This window comes from Pithys albifrons, chromosome Z (assembly GCF_047495875.1).
Source record: "Pithys albifrons albifrons isolate INPA30051 chromosome Z, PitAlb_v1, whole genome shotgun sequence".
In the NCBI taxonomy this organism is placed as follows: domain Eukaryota; kingdom Metazoa; phylum Chordata; class Aves; order Passeriformes; family Thamnophilidae; genus Pithys; species Pithys albifrons.
Genome location: NC_092497.1, coordinates 30,373,579 through 30,388,799, shown reverse-complemented (window position 1 = coordinate 30,388,799; position 15,221 = coordinate 30,373,579). Strand labels below are relative to the sequence as shown.

The 15,221-nt window shown below is 35.8% G+C and overlaps 1 long non-coding RNA gene across 1 annotated transcript; it reads left to right on the top strand.

Annotated features, from left to right (window-relative positions):
* Nucleotides 1-8,132: 8,132 nt before the first annotated feature.
* LOC139684570 (uncharacterized) lies at nucleotides 8,133-10,067 on the top strand. Its single transcript, XR_011699930.1, has 3 exons — nucleotides 8,133-8,208; nucleotides 8,304-8,437; nucleotides 9,632-10,067. It is a non-coding gene; the product is annotated as an uncharacterized lncRNA (long non-coding RNA).
* The last annotated feature ends 5,154 nt before the right edge of the window (nucleotides 10,068-15,221 follow it).

Genomic DNA, 15,221 nt, shown 5'->3' with positions numbered 1-15,221 from the left:
AAGACGCATTTGGACAATACTTTCAGACACATGGTGTGCCTCATAGGGATGGTTCTGTACAGGGCTAAGGGTTGGACTTGATGATCTTTGTGGGTCCCTTCCAACGGGGTATATCCTGTGATTCTCTGATTCTGTGATGATGTAATTTGGAGACAATTTTATTTCTTTTATTCCATTAATGGATATGCATTGTTTAATGGACCTTCTTCTTTTATTGTGTTTTGACTTTTCTGTTACCCATCCTTTTAGAGAGTTAATAAATAAGGCTGGGAAAAATATAGATGCTTAGTTCAAAGCAGGTTTTGACCAACAAACACCTACTGAAGGAATTGCCTTTGGGATTTTTTCTACATTTCTTTTAAATTTCAAAGGCTTATTTTGTGTATACTAAAACTGCTGGATTGACCACCACTAAAACCTATTCCTTGGCACTGGCAGCAGAAAGTTTTCTTACACTACTTTTTTTTTATAACTTTTAAACTTCAACTGTCAAAGTCTCTACTCTCTATGGCTTGGCTGGTCTGGTTTGGGTTGTTCCCTGGCAATGGTGCCCTCATAAGTCCATTTTAGCATTCTCCCACATCTTACCTGAAATTATATACACTCATAATTTGTCAAAAGTGGAGAAGAAAAAAAACTCAGAAATACTGAATACAGTAGTTCTAATTTTTGTATGCTAAGAGTAGAAGTGATTAAATGAATAGGGTCAAAATGCAGAAGGAATCTTTTTTTATAGCTTGTCTGCATCACCTCATATTCTTGAAACTTCTTGGTAATGAAGCTACGAACAAAAGTAATCTTCAATATCCTTTTAACATTCTGAAGTTTTTCAGAAGAGCTCAGTCTCGTAAGAAGTAATAATATTATTCATCCTTTCCTATGAAACTGTGTTAATGAAATAAGGGAAGCCATATCCAAGGAATCAAAGATTAAAATAGCAAGTGTGGAGATCTTTAAAACGATAATAAAAATCCTAAAAATATTTGCTTTTCTGTTTAAAAAAGCTCAGTAATGAATGTAGGAAAGACAATTATGATGTTTACTTAAGTCTGTGCACATTTTTTGATTTTTTTTCTCAAAGTTAGAATGTTTAAATATCACAAAAAATACATACTGATTTGGCTTCACCCACTGAGAAACAAAGTGAATATATTTGAGCAGTGCTTCAAAATTAATGATGCTTTATAATGATCCTCAAAATAATTTACCCTTACTCCTCAACTACTTAACATCTAATAAAGGAGAAGAATGGATCTACTATTAGTGCCAAAAATATTGCACAAGGACTGTTGACTGCTATTCTCCTGTCATCTGCATGTTTCAATTTTTTGATCATTTTCACTCCATGTAACAGTGGTACATGTTGCATGGCCCTGCATAGTAGAGGATTTTAAAATTTGAAGTTAGATGCTATGCTGAAATAAACTGAGATGGTTTTTCTAACTTTGAGACCTAATCCTATATATAAAAAAGTGACCTCCTGAGAACATTTTACACACCATACAATTATTCTTCTGTTCAGGAAAATTTTACACAGCATTCTAACAGCCGCAGTGTTGGATTGGGCTGCTCTAGAAACTGAGATTATGTTGTGCAGGCAGCATTTTCATTTAATCACATCAGTACTGATTTACACCAGATGCAGTCTGACCGATCTATAGCTTATAATTGCTTAACATCCTGCACAGGAAAAGAACACAAAGATACTCATGATGTTCATGTGTAGAGACAGTTTGGTAAATCCAGACCAGAATCAGTCTGCTTTGAATTAGCCTCAGTCACAGTGGAACGCTGAAGATTGAGGTCTTACCATTTCTGGGTTGCACTACATGAAAGAGACACACTATTACAAGCAAATGGCATGAAACAGCAGTGGTGTTTTCCTCTGATTAAGCCTCTCAAGACTCTATGTAACAACCACAGAGCTTGGAGCATATTGAGGGTAGGATATTCTTAACAATGTGTTTTGAAGATGAGCATTAGAGGCATCCGTCTTTCCCCAAACCATAGCCATGTCTTTCCCCATTCAGTAGCCACTGTAGCCTTTTAATGTGCTAGAAATCCTGAAGACTGGACAACATTCTTCTGCTTGTAGAGTTTAGAAGATTGTGCAGTGACCACCACGGCTGTTGCCGACCATGCTCTAGTGAGACCGCACACACCAATATGATGTTCAAGCAAATCCCAAGTTTATTCAAAAACACAAGTATATATGACCTCAAGTGACCCCGCCTCAGGTGCAGTGGTCTGACTCCAATTGGTTGAGGCTGGAAACATGTCCTTTTAAGGTGAAAATGAAACTTGTAAGGTGGTCATTCAGACCCACCAAAATCAGGGCTGCAACACACGGCCTTGAAGATTTAAGATGGTTATCATGCTGTTCACATATATGACAAGATCATATTAGTCTTTAAATGAATTCCTGTGAATACCAAGCTACTGTTCTTGAAAGCTTTTCTAACATGTTTTCTATCCTTATTTTCAGATGGAACTTTTGGTATTGGACATCTTGATTTTTTGCCTCCACTGTTAATACTCCCCCTTTTCAATTTTTTCCCCTTATCCATTTAGAAAACCCTGAAGACACATGACTTACAAGATACACCACAAATCTTGGAAAATATTATGAAATGATAATTTCCTTCACAATTTTTAACTATGCTTTGTCTAATATTACTTAAAATTTAAAACCAAACCACTAGAAGTTCTGCTACAGTTTAGCACTTAAGTCATCTATTAACCCCCATTTTATCTATATTGCTGTCCCTCAAACACATACAGCATTTTGCATGTGTGCCTGTATCTAGCTTTTCTTGGAGAGTACAAGGTTGAAATCTTGGCTTACTGAAGGCTAATTCTGAGGCTATCTTGAGACCTCTGAGAAGAATGTCAAGAACATATTCTGATAGGATGGATTAAGAGAAGAATAAGAAGAAAGATGGGATAACAATGACAGCATTTTCAAAACAAGGTTTACTTGACAGTTCATTGCAGTGAGTAAAGGTTCTGTGGAAAGACGGTAAGATACTGCAGATAATGCTGCAATGCAGTTGATAAGTTGCCCTCCCTGCTATGCTTATTTACTTGCCAATTAGAAGTCTAAAAGAGCACAAAGTTCATGAGGTAAGAAACAAATAGGCACGTTATTTTCTGTAATATTACACCAGATGAATATTGTTTTCTTGAATAGCTCACTAAACAGTGAGGGTCACATATGCTTATCCTAGTCAATACTGATAATTACACACAAAAAAAGACAACAAATGAAGAAAATTGCCAGTTTCTAAACCTGTGGGGAAGTGAAAATTATTATTTTCAATTAATTGACAGAAAGTGACTTCAGTGAACCCTTCAGACTATTTACTGCATTGATGTTTCTCAAAATGCATTTTTTTCATTCCATTGTGTGATTTGTGTATTATGCTGTCGAGATTCTACTCTTCAATATTATTAATAAACTCAAAATTACTCCAAAAATCGCCATAAGAAGAAAAAAAATCATAGATATGCAGTTAATATAAATGAAAAACCAATAACTTGAAATGAACAGAATTGCACAAGAAACATGGATGTAAGATAGAGTTGAATCTTGAAGTCAATTTAGGTTTAAATTAGAATCACATCATCATAAAAATAATTTACAGGAGACATCTGGGCATTGAAACCAGATTGCATAAGAAAATTGTTCTTCACTTCTTGGATTTAGCACGAATACCACTGCTGTTCCTAAACTGTTTCTGAAGATTTTTTCTATTGTAATGGAATTGTTGTGCAAATATGGCTTGCTACATAAAATTAGAGCTGTTACTGTCCCTTACAGTTTTATGCTAATCTATAAGGAGTTTACTATGTCCCTACAAGTCATAGAAGAGTCTTCCATATGGTGTCCTATGGTCTGTTCTACTATTGCTGTAGTCCATGAAGACTGGCTCTAAGAATAGAACCACAGACTATTCTGAGTTGGAAGGGACCCACAAGGATCATCGAGTCCAACTCTTAAGTCAATGGCCCACATAGGGGATTGAACCTATGACCCTGGCATTATTACAGCCAAGTTTTAACCAACTGAGCTAATCTCAAGGTTACTGAGCTAATAATGCAGCTTTAGCAACTGAAAGGACAAAAATAAATTTAAGATGCATCATGTGTGCATCTTAAATTTAATAAGAAATAAATATCACACACTTCTGGTCAATGTTTTTTTAAAGATTTTTACTATGCTATGTGTTATGTGGAGGGGTCTCAAAAGAACATCCATGAACAGATAATCTGTATGTACATGAACTAAAACTAAAAGGCATGCAAAAACACAATTTTCTAAAAGAAATCCCAGGATGAAAGAACAGGAATCTTGCAATAATTATGACTAAGTTTTTTTTTTCAGGAATGGAGGTTTGTTCTTATCCTTATCAGTGAAAAAAACTCCAAAACCAACCCACCCAAAAAACTTGGTTTTCATCTATGGCTATTCTTAGAGAAGAAGACATCAGCTGAAAAAAACTCAAAACCCCCAAATACTAAGATGCTTAAAGTATAACAGAAAGTCCTGATATTCAGCAAGATGTGAACTGTTCTTTAAATCTGTTATTATTCAATATGATGAAGTATTTTATCAAAAGCTACATAAACAGAACATGATGGATCCTGCTTGTCAAACCAAATTATTAAACTTTTAGCAAGACAGGAAAAAATAGCACTGATGGATATTTCCACATATCCTGCTCTTGATCAAAACCAGTATGTTTTGTGTATTTAAAATTAACATTACAAGAAAAGTAGGTCATCTGTACAGATTTGTTTTTATATAACTAGAAAAAAATCTCATTTAAAATGACACTTTATTGTTGAAAAACAGCAATTTTTTTGTGACTACTGTGTGATCTTATTTCTTTATCAGTATGAAATATTTTTATAGCTTACCAAAAGTCACATTTTCCTTATTCATTTGTCATTAGAAATAAGAGAGAAGTCAAACTAAAATCAAAATCTGTGTCCACTGATCAAATTTTGGAAAACTAGGCTTTCTTTTTATAGGAAGAAATCACCTGCATATACTGTGATTGTAGATGAATTGTGGTTTATGCATTATCCATGCATAAAAAGAAGGAACCTTATCCTGCACTAAAAGAAAAAATCTCCAGGGGTGTCTAGATCAAGCCAAAACATCCTATAAGGAAGTATATTATAAGAAACATCAGCATCGAATAATACTATCTACATGCTCAACAACTGGCAGATTTGGAATGATGAGAACATTTGAAACCAACTGAATATAGGAACAATGTTCCAATATGGTTTTTGTTAATCAAGACATCATCACTTTTGAAACTTTATACCAAAGTCTTGTACAACAACAAAATACATAAATATCACTTTTGTGTGTACCCACAAGAAGCAACAATATGTTTAAACTCCTGTTCATCCAGAGAGAGACAGTCAATAAAAAGTCCTCATTTTGTCAGAAAACAGAGTGGAAACAGAGGGACTTAATGAAATCATCTGTTTACTAAATGCTAAGTAAGGGTTCTCTTGGGGGAAAAAAAACCAACAACAAAACAACAAACCTGTTTCTTGAAGCTCTTCTGCCTTGTCTTTGTGAATGGAGTGATATGACTTTTAAAAAAGCTCCAACAAAACTAAACCTGAAGAAAAAAACATTGAACTCCCCATACCCTTCCTCCCCAATTTTACTATGGCTCTCTAAATAGCCCAGAAGAGGGAAATCAAAGCCTGAACTGTAACTCTACACTTATATACTTGTTAAATGACTTTTTTACAGTCTGTTATTGCTAGAAATTGAATTGCTTTTAAACTAATGTTGTCTGGCGGGCAAGAGTGAGTGAAATCACAAAGCCTGGAGGAACGCTAATTACTTGTTTTAATTAGCAGCAACTTTCACTAGAGTATAATCTCCCTACAGGCCACTTTTCGTTAGGTGTGGAAAATTAAAAAAAAAAAAAGTAGATATGTAGAAACAAACCAATAATCCCTAATTTATCCCTAAATGAGAGCTGTGGTTTTATTCCAGCATAGGCACAGGCAGGAGCTGTTCCCCCAAGGGGGAGTGGGGTCTGCAGCACTGGCTGCTCCTCTTGGGGACCTTTGGCAATCAGCTGCACAGTGGCCCCTTATTTTATGCTGCTGCATCATAGAAGTGCTCCTTTTGTTGCATTTCCTCCCTTTAAACAGCCTTAATCCCTTTCTTTTCAGGCCAGCCCCATGGTGAATTCCCCAGGGACATCTCACTTGGCACAAGGACTGCAGTGGCCTACTTGGCAAAGTTTTCAGCTGTTTTCCAATTCTTTGGCTTTTTTTATTTTCCACATTAAATCATATTTCTCATTCCCCTCAACAGAGGGGAACCTCCTTAATGACAACAGAGAGATAGAAATTCCTCCACTCCAATTTGTGATACCACTTTGTTGCCGAGAAGCACCTCACCAGTTGGAAACCAAACATGGTGCACAGTGCAGAAAGTCACAGGCCGAGAAACAGGGAAGCTATGCAGAACTTGGCTTCCCATGGCAAATTAAGTCATCCATGAAACCTCTTTCATTTACTGGGAATTGAATTTATGGCTGCATCTAAGGCCCGCAAGAGCTTGAATATAGATAGATGTTGCTTGGGGAAGGTACATGGGTTTTTGTGACTCCATGACTAAACCAGAAGATTACTATTTTTGTTAATAATAGGTGACATAAATTTCAAGGTGAAAGAAAGAATGTCATCCTCTGTTTTGATTATTGCCTAGGAAAGGGCTAGGAAAAACACTAATATCTTAGTCAAACATTTTCTGTAATCATAATAAGCTATAGCCCCTTGAAGATGTAAATAAATGTATGTTGAATTGTGGAAGATATATTCATATATATTACGGATATACATCAAAATGTAATGATGCTTTTAATTTCATAAATTGGGGGGGGGGGGGGGAAATGACTTCTAAGAAGAAAAAAGAGAATGTTGCCATAATTTATGTTAGTTTACATCAAGCAAACCGAGCTTCTTGAAACAACGTGACTTCTGCAGGGCATGAATTTAGGTTTTACTAAACTGTGGAACTATGCCAACTTTTGTTCCCTGTCTGGAGAGGATACTTTTGACTTTTTCATCTATCATTTATTTTCTTCTCTTAAAACAACTGCAGAAACTACATCCAAGAAAAGAATCAGTATTTCTCCATTAAATGTTAATATTTATCTGCTAACCTTTTTTAGCTAGAATTTGAGAAGGACAACACAGAAAAATGTTCTCCAATGATGAACATACTTTTGTGTTATGTATACACATATACATACACATACATGCATGCTTTTGGGACTTTATAAAATCAGTCTATGATATTAAATATGTCGACATGCATCTTGACAAGTGTCTATTGGTGCAGTAGAGAGAGCACAGGAAGAATATGCTTCCAGAAATGCAGATTACAGATCCAGGGAGTGACAGCTGCCAGCTTCTGGTCAAAGTACTTGTATTTGGGCCTTAATTAATTTGATGTAATAAAAGAAAAACTAAGACATTTTTAACTACTGCTTTTTATTTGGTTTGTATTTTGCCTTACAAAGTTGCAAGCCTGTACTTTAACATTTCTATGTGAAAATGTTTTGCAGCCTTACCCTTTTGATGATTTTGTCATGAAATGGCAGAACTGTCACATTTCGTAATGTATTCCAAAACACACTTTGTGTTGCATTTCAGACATAAAAGTAAATAGTTTGGTTTTTTACGTAAAAAAAACAAACGAAATCCAAAAAACTCCACCAAAACCAACCAAAAAACCAAACAAAACAAAAACAACCCCCTAACAAACAAAAACCCCACATTCCATTTCGCTAAACCCAACCAACACAAAACACTACATCCAAAAAACCCTAAAACCAAACCAAAACCAAAACAATAACAACAACAAAGAACAACAAAACCTCCATGCCGAGAAGCAAAAATCTCCACAAGCTAGAGAGAAAATAAAAATCACAAGGGCAAAAAACCGAAAGCACCAAGGAAAAGCTTTGGACATTATCACACAATGGATTCTAATTTGTGGCATCTTTGCCGAAAAAGGAAAAGGGTCATTCCTCCATAAATAACAGTTTTACCATCGGGGGAAAAAGCGAGGAATACAAGTTGAAAGATACTCGCTCAGCACAGTAGCGTAGGACTCTTTCATCGTGCATCCACACAATCAACCTGCCTCCTCAGTGAGAGGTGAGAGACAGTTTGGGGTAAGTAAGGGTAATTAAGTCGATGGAATAATAATAATAACAGTATAGTAATCTGATTTCTTTGCCTTCACTCCTCAGGACGGGTTTTTGGCTGGATTTTGCCGCGGGTTTGCCCCGGTTTTACCACCGTAGGCATGTGCTGGATTTCATTCTTTCTCTGCCTCCCTAAGCTGATTCCAACGAGCTGGTTGCCTAGAAGACCGAGACTGAGGGTAGGAAAGGTTTGAATGAAAAAAAGTAAACATTAGCAACAAAGCCTATAATTGAAAGGGGCCTCGTGAACAAGGAGTGTTGTCGGATAGCAGAATAGGCGAGGGTGGGGCTGCCTGGGGCTCATTGTCTCCGTGTGCACTGAGGCTGCTTGTTGTGCTTCATTGTCCTAGGCACGAATTTACGATTTTACAAGCAAGCTAATAACTACCTCCACAAACAAATCGAACTATAAAGCTTAAAAATTTATATCTATTTATGATTCCATTTTAATTATCAGTGTCCACCTCTACTTTCATGCCCTAGTTTTGTCGTTTTGTCCGGTTGTTTTTTTTTGGTGGTGGTTTGTTTTGGTGTTTTTTTTTTTCTGTTTTTCTTTGGGGTATTTTTGTGGATTGCACTAAATGCTCGTTAGGCTGCCAAGCACCGCCACTTCTGAAGGTATTCTGTGGATGCTCTGCCACCCAGAAGTGACTGAGAAAAACCAGCTCTACAACAGTTCTTTGCTGTATTTTCAATCTAGCAATAATTTAGAAGCAGAGTTTCAGATTTCCTGCTTGGACGGTTAGAAATATTTTCGCGCTTTTTTTTTTTGTTTATGATTCCTGAAAAACGGGGTTTTATCATACATACGGTGTCACTTGATGTGCATAGAAGAGAAACTGGAAAAATACAAATGGAGAAGAGAAAATGAAAAGTGAGGCTTTAGAAGGTAGACGATTACCACTAGCTAGTTGCTTGCCTGTATTTAAAGCAATTTGTAGTAAGAAGTACATGGTAACTGTCCTATCACTGAATGTCAAAACTTAGAAGTAATAACAGGAATAGCATTCATTATGTCACTTTTAATCTAATCTATATACTTACAGATATTTCAATACATCACACACCTATAAATTCTCCTTGATTGCATAATGTTACGCTGCTTCTTTTAGGAGGCTATTTTTAAGCTGTAGCGTATGTATAAATACAAAAAATTAAGCCAAAAAAATGAAAACTTACAGTAATAGTTAAAGCAAATCATGCAATAAAAGATGTCTTGAAAAAGCCCTGCTGTACATTTTAAAACTGTTTACCAGCGCTGGCTCGCCTGTCGTAGTATTTTCTTTTGCCGAGGTATAGTTTCCTGACTTTCTTATTACTATGGTGAAGGCAATGACAGCAATTTTGTTAAGTCATATTCTCTTCTACCATAGTGTCCTCATAGCTCTCGGGGAAATCTCACAGCTCAAAGTCAACCCTTAAGAAAACAGAAGATTGGTTGAAAGGATCCAGAGAAGTTTTCAGTTCTTGGAAGGCTTGGGTTTTAGACATTTCTGTTTGTTTGTACCTTTTTTAAGGGTAGAAAGGTCCCACATGTTTTAATTGGATTTGACTAAGTGAACAAATCCTCTCTCTTCTCTGCATAGAAGATATACTTCAAGAGCTATAATGATAACTGCCGTACAAGATCAGCATACAGCTCTGAAGTTGTAAGCAGAACTGCTCAATGTGAAGCACACAGAGACATGACTTGCTGTTAAACGCTTTCTTCTCAGTGATCCAGTGTGCTTACATAATCATACATTTGAAGGGTCAGTCTCTGAATCATCCTACAAACTGGTAAGTGCTGGGCTTATGTGGAAAGGTATTTGTAACTTGTTTTATAACTTTCAGAGCAAAGTGCTAATAAGCACTTCCTGTACTCCTACACAAACACTGTGCAACACTGTACATCTACACCCATCAATGTCTTTATTTCACCTGAGAGAGTTGTCAGGAAAATAAAATGATCATTTGGCCTGCATTCCACAATGATGAATTTAAATATAATAATAAACAGAAACATAAATATAAGTAGTATAAGTATTGCTTGCATACTACTTACCAGTGTTGGAAACATTCAGAACAATTCTTAATTCTAAGTTTCTGCTGGCATTTTCCACCATTCTCAAAATTACAAAATAGGAACTGCAAGAAACATAGCAGCAAACAAATGAAGATACTGCATAAGAATATATTACATACATACTTGTGAATTACTAGACAGTGACAAAAATTCTACAACACAGTTATGTAAAAACGTGTGATTTTACTAGTTATCTTTTGAAAATTAATATAAAGGAATATTCAATTTTAAATGGAAGAGAAACACAAAGGAAGGGTTTACCAAATTTTGCTTCATAAAATATGTTCATGTTATGCCAAATCGGATGTTTTTCTAAAAGTCTTGTAAAACTGTAAGCAGAAAAATTTACCATGTAAAAGTTACGGTCTCTGCTATGTATGAAATTAGAGAACATATTGATAATGCTTCATCATGTACTTAAAATATACAAGGACCTAGTGGCTTTTTATTAGTGCTTGAAGTCCTGCTTATTATCTGCTGAATGAATTTCAGAATTTTCTTGAATGTTGCTCATATTTTCTCAAACAACAGTAAAATAATCATTCTCCTTGTAAAGGTTTATACCATTTGTGATGTCCTTGTCTTAGCTGCCTAAGATTCTTTCTTGTTACTCTTAGGACCTGCAAAATCCAGAGACAGAAACAGCTAAAGTACTTCAGAGGGAGCTGGATCCAATACTTACCAATCACTGGGACAGGCTTTAATATTAAAGTGTTTAAATAAAGTTAGTTGCTGATCAAATCTGTTGTAATGGCAGATAGGAATTTTAGCCCACTCACTCACACTCAGCTGTTGGGGTCATTAGGACTCTGGAGGCTACTACCTTGCAAGAGCATAAAATAGAATTCAAGTTGCATCTCTCTAATCTGAAACCTTTGAGAATTAAATATTGAATATTTCATTTATGGTGGCCTTGGAGGAATGGTAGCCTCACAAGTCCCTCATGACCTTCAGGAAGTATGAATACCTTACATATTTGACTTTTCATTCAGGGAGGGAAAATGAGAAGATAGTTATAACTAACTGCAAGGTTTACAAGCTGGTAGCTGGCAGCTATTTATACAAAATTTTGGAATATTGAGGGTGCCAAGAACCACAGATTCTACCCTTCACACTCTAAACACTGAGAAAACCCTCATCATTGTGAGAAAACCACAAACAAGCATGAAACACACATAAAGAATACATTTTGGGAGACAAGAGTTCCTGAGCTCAGAGGAGGAAGAAATCTTTTCCATTGCAGGTGGCAAAGAGCAGAAATATTGCCCCATTAACAATGGAACAAAATGAAAGTGTTTTTTACAGAGTTTGATACATTGTTCTACCACAGTAATTATGACTGCCCCCCTTCTATTCCAACACTGAGATAATGTCTTTAGGAGCAAATTCTCACCTACAACCTAACAGCTTGAGAACAAGAACATCTTGGTAGGTTGTGTGTGCTGATCCTGCACGTGCAGTTTGATAGCACTGATAACTCAAAGTCTTGTACTACAGGAATATGTTGGGTCTGTCTTCTGTATCATGAATTTTCAGGAAACCTTCAGGAACAGTCATTTATAAAATCTTTTGTGAATGTCTGAAATTTCTCTGAAACCTGTTGAAACTGGCCAACTGGTCAAACATTACTGAAGGGGAACTACCAGGCAGATGTATGGATGGCGCAGCTGTATTTCCCGGGAAACCAGGCTATGTCTTCAAATTTCAGCTACTGTTGCTGTAGTTATTTCCTCACCTGCATAAAACATGTCAGATAGTGACCTTCACAAAATTCAACTAAGTGACTTTGATAGACATAGTAAAACAAGTTCTTCAATATCTACCAAGAAAATTAATTCTCTCATTCTGAATGATTATTGTTGAATGATGCTTCAAGCAAATCTACAGAATGTAGCTTCTTCCTACTAAATATAGCAGAGTTTTTTTGAAACTAGTTTTCTTGGAAAAGAGGCTTGTCTTTTACCTTTTGCTCACCCACCTGCTTCACTTATGAGTGATATTAAACCCATTTGCCTGCCTGTGAGCTTGTCACACACAAGTTTACATCTATATTCTTGCACTTGTCTGTATCTACAGCCCTTATGCATGAAATGCTTTCATAGAGCTATTTTGTACAAGAAATACCACCTCTCTCTTCGAGATCAACATTTTTCATAAGGCTTATAAGAGATCAGCCAACTAGTCAGTCAATTCTCTTGAATGAACAGACAGCTCTTCCTTTTTCTGTAAAACAATTTGATGTAGATCTGAGAGTAGAACTGTGCATATTGATTTTGTTCTTTAATGTAACTTTGAGCTGCAGAATTTTTGTGGCTCAGTTTGCTTGTAACAGCTTTCTCATCTTCCTCTTTAAAACCTTAAATATTGTGTATTGGCTGTCATAATGGATTTCTCATCTTCCTCTTTAAAACCTTAAATATTGTGTATTGGCTGTCATAATGGATCCTGTATCCTGCCTAGGTAAGGTTCTTAGGTCTGATGGTATCGTGTGGAAAAAAAAATAATTTCTATTGAACTGAAAATACTGTGTTGTCAGGAAATGCCTATTTTGTGATTAAATGAAGCTGCCATTTTCAGTGTAATTTGAAAGGGATAATAATGCAGAAAAATAGCATGAGAATAAAATTGAAATTCTTCCTAATTTAATTGAACACAAAAAATTTGCCAATAAATAGTAATTTTTTACAATTACTAGTCTTTGTATATAAGAACAACTGTTCTATAGATATGCCTTACTACTGGAAGGAATCCCACTGAACCCTGTGAGCAGTGGAAGAGGATTTGGCTCAGGAGCTTTTATGAGCTCTAGTTAAGAAGTGAGCGATAAAAACGATGAGTTCTTTTTAAGAGTCAACTTGAAAATATTCTTCAGAGGTGTAACATTCACATGCCAGAGTAAATATCATAAAGCATCTTTTACTTCTGAAACTTAACTGCTGTCATAATGACCATCTGCTGGCTGTAGGTTTCTAACATTCCCTGACCTATGACATTTACGACAAATTACGCACCAAACTGCTGGAGATGTCTTGTTAAAATGAAGCCTGAAGCCCACAAGTTCTAACCTCTTTTGTCTTTAAAAGCATGGGTTAAATGGAAACAAGAAATAGTTTAGACAGAAAACAGACATGGCCATGGCTAAAAGGAAATGAAATCCTAATCCCCTAACCCTTTGACTTTTGCAGCTTGCTACACAGCAATGTGCTTTCAACCATTAAACTACCTTAACCTTCTGAAGAGCCAAATCAGTTCAAACTGAGTGAAAATTTGCACAGCACCACACCAGTCTTGATTGATTCCTATTTGAAAATTGCATGGAAGACAACCATTTAATGCAATATTTTTAAGCAACAAAATATGTTTCACAGACATCTCCAGTACACATTATACTTGGTGTCATATAAAAGTAATGTGAAGGAACACTTTTCAAAGTCAGAAGGTTAGTGTAGATATAAAACCCACTGTTGTCTGTTAGATTTAGACAGATCTCTACAGTTTCTTTAGAGCTAGGTAATATGTACAGGAATTTTAAAAATGTGCTCATTCTTATTAACTCTCTTTTTGCTGCATTCACCAGCTCATCCTGTTGTGTTGCTCCTGGGTTTTTTTCTTAAAAACAGCAGAATTCTTGTTTCAAAATGTTAAGTTTCCTTTATATATATATATGTATATATAAATTAATTATGGACCTTTTTTATAATGTATTTTAAAGAGAAAAGTGAAATTTCAATACTTTATTTAAATAATACAAACCTCTCAAGTTCTAGCAAATGATACAAAATAAATATCATAAACCAACAAACAACCCTATTCACATTATATTTGTAACATTATGCATTGAAATGTCAAAAAAGTAAAAAGTGCATATGGATTGTTTGACACAAACACCTGTTGAAGGTTCAAAATAAATATTTTTTTACCTTTATTTAGAATTTCAATTGAAACAGAACTTCAGTACAATAAAAAAAATCACAAAATCAATAAAATTGTTGAGTTGCTGATAACCAAATGAAAAAAGAAATAGATTTTGTGGGGCTAGAAGGGCCTCTGGAACCAGATATCTAAAACCTTCATACATTTCCACATGCTTTTAAAACTTTTTTTTTGCTGTGTACCATGGCCTTTACTTTAGATACTGACCTGTGAAAACAAGGTGTGCATTACATGACAATGTTACATGACTGCAGGATGGTGTTTGGTTAAATCACTATAATACTTCAGTATTTCAGGAATGGTGCATACACCACCAACTTCCTGAGCAGAAAACCCCTGTTGTGATAGATAGGTGATCAATATAAAATTTCCTTGTTAAATTGAGTTGATAAATAAATAGAACTTAATTAAAGATATCACTTTATTAAAATAGGGAAATAGAGTTGACAATGTTACTGTGACTGTGCTTGCCACTTAAGGAACTTGCAAGGCTTGAACCGCAAGATGAACTGTTTTTAGCATATTGTGTAATGCTTAGTATAGGCATATAATAGATGGGAACTGTGCATGAGAAGAAGAGCCTGAAGACCACCCTAAGACCACTCTATGACCAATCAAAAGAAAGCAACCCCCCAGCAACAAAGCCAAACCTACGCAGAGGTACCGATAAGGTGAACATCATGAGCCATCATGAACCCGATGAGGTAGAGATCAGGAGCCATCACAAGCCAAAGCTGGGAGAGACTAACTGAAAATAGAACCTAAGAAATCATCAGTAATGGAAAAACTTAAGCTGAAAAGAGGAACCATCATAGTCTATAAAAACCAAACCTGTAACTTGTACCCTTTGCGAGCCAGCTGGGAGGACTAGGCCCCCACGCTGGTGGCCCAAGGCATTTCCTAGGATGTCCTGTTTGCTTATTTGTCTAGTGGTTGCTGCAATGAATTGTCTATTGTTGCTGCAA